Raw genomic sequence first — 5,313 nt, forward strand, 5'->3', positions numbered from 1 at the left:
GTCTCCAAAACCTCCCACAAATTCTCCTTATCCAGCTCCTGGGTCTTGGAATAGACCAAGATATCATCAATAAACACAATCACAGACCCATCCAACATAGGCTGGCATACGCGATTCATGATGTCCATGAATGCGGCTGGAGCATTGGTAAGGCCAAAGGGCATCACCACGAACTCATAATGACCATAACGAATTCGGAAGGCCGTCTTCTGCACGTCATTCTCTCTGACCCTCATCTAATGATATCCCGAATGTAGATAGATATTGGAAAACCAAGATGTACCCTAAAGCTGGTCAAAGAAATCGTCAATCCTCGGGAGTTGATAACGGATCTTTACTGCTAGCTTATTCAGCTCCCAGTAGTGACACACATCCAATGCAACACATCATTCTTATTCTCTAAAAAAGACCAGGGCTCCCTAAGGAGAACTACTCGACATAATAACTCCTTTTTCTAACAGCTCTTGCAGCTGTGTAGACAACTCTTGCATCTCTAGAGGTGCTAACCGATATGGTGCTTTGGCTATCAGAGCCGCACAAGGAACCAAGTCAATCCGAAACTCCACTTGCCTCGCAGGAGGCACTACAGGCAAGTCAACCGGGAACACATCCACATATTCCAAAACAACCGCCACATCTTCCACAATTGCCTTACCCTTTTCATGGTATCCGTGACATAGGTGACAAATCCGGAGCAACCATGCTGAAGATCGCACCTGCCCCTAGCTGATGAACATAAAACTAACCCGTGTTGAACACTCTATCCCTAGAACACTAACTCTCCCCAACTTGGGGTCTGAACACGTACCATTTGATGCTCACAATCAATCATTGCTACATTAGGGCTCATCTAATCCATCCCCACTATAACGTTGTTCTCTTGTAGGGGAATAAGAACCAAATCAACTAGATACCGCTCGCTTAACAACTCTAGGACACAACCCCAATGAACCCTAGATACTCGCACAAGATGATCATCTGCAATCTCAACCTCTAATGGACAATCCAACTCCCTCGGAGCATCGGTAAACCTCTTGCTATACACAAGAGATACAATAGGTCAGGTGAGCACTGAATCAAACAACACCAAGGCAGAGATGTCATTCACAACATAAATAAAGAGATGAGGAGAAGATACATACCAGTCACCACATATGGTGTTGCACAAGCCTCTTCGGTTGTCAGCTAAAAAGCCCCACTCCTCACAACAGCCGCGTCCACGTTGCCATGACGACCATGAGTAATCCGTAAAGTCGCTGGAACCGGTTTCACCACTGGTCTCCCCGCTGCTAAACTCGAGTAATTGGCCTTCTTATGACCTCTCTGATATCAATGGAAGCAAATTAGATTAGATACCTTGGTGGTGGGGGTAGTAATGCAATCCATACTGAAATGACCTGTCTTGCCGCACTTGAAGCAGCAAGAACCAGCCATCCTGCACGCACCATCATGTGTCTTGCCGTACTTGCCACATTTTCCCTGACCTTTCTGGTCTCTCAATCTCGAATCAAAAACCATGGGCCTCTTGCCCGAACCCTCTGAACCTTGAAACCGATCTGGTTTCCTCTTCCTCTCCATCTCCAATTCGATATCCCTCTCTGTTGCTCTTGCTATCATATCGTCCAGTGTCCTGCAAATGGATCGACTCACACATTGCCTTATATCGCTCCTCAACATCTCATGGTATCTCTCTTTCTTCATCTCCTCGTCAACCACATACTGCAAAAACCAGTAATTCCCTTTCACAGAACATAGTTGTGATCTCCGCTACCGTCTCAGTAGTCTGGCGAAGGTCCTGGAACTCCGTTGCCAGTTGTTGGACCTAAATCACATGTGTAAACTCAGCCCGAAATCTTTTTGCAAAATCCTCCCATGTCATGAACTCAATCGCCTCGCCTCCCCGGGCATGTATAACCTCTTTCCACTAGTCTCGACCTCTGTCTTACAAAAGATAGGAAGCAAGTCTGACCTTCGCCTCCTCAGGACAAATGCTAGATCGGTGGCTACTCTCAATATCTGCCAACCAAGGCTTTCTCACAATCGGGTTCTTCTTCCCAAAGAACTTCGGGGCTCCACATGCCTAGAATTCACAAAAAGTCAAAGTGTGAGCTCCCATCATCGCCACCATCTAAGAACGAAAAGCGCCCAAGTGCTCATCCAAAATCTCCAGGATACGCTCCTTGATCGTGCGGAAGATCATAGGAGTCTGCTCAAGAATACTACGGGTAGTATCTGAGGAAGTGAACTCATGCATCTGATCATCCATATGTCTGGCTCCAGATCCCGAACCTGGACCCTAACCAGCACCAGAACCACTACCAGAGCCTCTTTGAGTGACTACCATACTGAAAATAGACCATTCAAACGATCTGAATACATAGATATATAAGCGTCGAAAAATACAATACTTTTGAAGCTTCTTGGTATCATCGCAGCTTTCCTTAACCTAAGTACGGATGCTATGCTTCCAGTAGTACTGGTCCATACTACCTTCTATATCTATCTGTACTTTCCTCAAGGATCACCTCGAATCCTCTAAGTTACTCCATTATCCACACATACAACCCTCAACAAGACAATGCTCCCGACACTAAGCTTCTTCATGGGACAACCCCCACAATACTCTCCGCCATCAGTTACAGAAGTAACTCCCCCTAACACCCTCTAAACAGCTCACGGATACAATTACATATCACTGAAACCAGATAATTCTTCAAATTAAAGGTCCAACACTACAACGGTTTGACTAAAAGAAGAGTTGCTCAATAGAGTTAAAACTTATTCTTGTAAAATTATTCGGTCTCAATAATATGTACCTTAGCATATTCGCTTAATTCTTAGTTGAAGTTAACTGGAACACCTAAAATCACTAAGCAAGCAACATTTGAGCATCGAGTAATCGAAAACAAGTATAATCTAATCAGGCCATCCTCTCTCTAACTGACCAGTACTAGCATGCAAGTCTACAAGCTCATATAGAAGGCATACAAAGGCATCTCTCCTGGATCTCAACCCTAATCTACCATGCAATTCACAAATTCATAATTCAAAGCATAATCATAAAATATGTATGGGTATTTTAGGAAACTTACTTGATCTCGGTCAATTGTATGCACCATATCCTTTTCTTTTGTTAGAAAAAATCTTTATATAAAACATTCCTTTTTATAAAAATTTACCAAATCCTCAGTTTGATTTAAGACACACCCGAGAGTGGGCCTAAATCCCTCAAACCAAGGCTCTGATACCAACTTGAAACGTTCCAAATTTTAAGACAAAAAATTTTATTTTAGTAATGATAAAACCTGTTCGATTTGGTGTCTAAGCCCATAACTATAACTGGTATGTATTTGACCCGATTGTAGCATGATCCTTTTGGGTTTGCTTCACCAGTGCAATTTGATAGGATAAATTTTGAGAATATGGTTATTTATGGTATATTAATATATTACAAGTATAATATATTAATATGGAGTTATTTAATTAGTATTGATCAAGAATTAATTGATTAAATTTGTGATCAAAAGAGACTAACTAAATATATGGGGATTGATTATGTTAATCAATCATTCATGAAGTTTGAGCTAATGATCCATGGTTGTGGGATAAACTAATCCGTGGATAGTTCATGGAGATTAAACCCATGGAGCATGAGAATGTGAAAACTCATGGGTTATTACGGATTACCATGTGTAACCCTAGCATGTCCAACATTATAAATAGAACCCTTCATAGACCAAAATTGGTTGCCTCTTCTCTTGGTGATAAGTAGATTATTCTCTTAAATCATCCTCTTTCATATTGGTGTTTGTGAACCATTAGAGGCATCACACTTGAGGTGCTCCAACTTTTAAGGGTCAAGAACTACAAGTCCTTCAAAAGGTATGTCATCTATCTAGATGTTTTATTCAATTGGCAATTTGTATGCTAGTTAGGACAATGATTTGAAAAAATGAAAATATGCATCTAGAATAGAGAAAACATAGATCCAAAGCATTTACGATTGCATGTGCACCATAGGAGTGTTATAGTGCACAAAACCCAACAGTGGTATCAGAGCCTAGGGTTGTTTTCAATTATGCTTGACGCTACTCGTGGTTTAAGCTTGAAAAATCGATTTTCTGCTATTCTGGATAGTGGACTCATCGAGTCCACTTGGGAACTCGCTGAGTCCAAGCACCATTCTGACCAACTCGTTGAGTTTGTTCTTGCACTCGACGAGTTGGTGCTCCAGAGTGTAGTTTTTTGACTTTTAAGGCTGGAATTGGATTATGATCATTACCCTAAACTGTTTTTGGACTTATAAACCTGTTTTTGATGTGGTAATGATCATGCTTATCCAATTTAGAAAATAATTGTCAAGGTTTCATGTTTTGTATTTGTTTATACGATTATGCTAATTACATGAAATTTGTTTTATATGAATTATCTTGTTTGTATGAGTTTAATCTACATCATGGACATTATTTGACACGCTTGTTAGTTTATTTGATGATCTTTATGGCCTTTAATGTACTCCATAATTTGTCCTCAAATTATGGAAAAAGAAAAGTTTATTTTAAAAGATCATTTAACTCATATGTTATGTATTTGAAAAGTCTTTTTCCCATGAATAGTTTTATGAGCTCCATAACTTGTCCTCAAATTATGGATTTTCAAGAGTCTTTTCATTAAAGCCTATATTAAGCTAATATCTTATGGATTTAAATGTTTTTTTTTGAATAGTTCAAAAAACGCCCTCAATTTTTGGAATTTCTAAAGTCTCGCCTTTGAATACTTTAATTCCAAATCAAACCCTAGAGTTTGAAAAGTTAAAATTCTACCCTTATACTATTATATTAAAGTTTAATACTTATATATACATGTATAAGAGAAGTCAGTCTTACCGTTAGTAGGCCACATTCACGAATCCGGTCTATAAGAGGGGGGGGTATAGGGTTATTGCCTATAATATGGAAGTTTAATAGGTCTCCACTCTCACCCACTGCTTCCTTGACTGGTGGAGGGTCGTTAGCCGAACGGGTAGGACAAGACATTAATTCTCACTCATTAAAAGTATAATGATAAAAATATAAGGTAACTAAACTTTTATTAAATTCTTAATTTTAGTTACTTTTGGAGAAATGTGAAATGGTGCTAATCCATGAAATTACACTTTGCACCTTGTTAAGTGGTCAGTGGAGCGTGTGTGGTTAACCGGCACACTAATCTACGACTGACAATGTGTGGCAAAAGGTAACTTGGTGATAATCATAGATCAATGGAGCCTGTGTGGTTAGCCGACACATTGATTAGGTGATCTATAACATTGGG

This window comes from Lactuca sativa, chromosome 2, assembly GCF_002870075.4.
Source record: "Lactuca sativa cultivar Salinas chromosome 2, Lsat_Salinas_v11, whole genome shotgun sequence".
Classification (NCBI taxonomy): domain Eukaryota; kingdom Viridiplantae; phylum Streptophyta; class Magnoliopsida; order Asterales; family Asteraceae; genus Lactuca; species Lactuca sativa.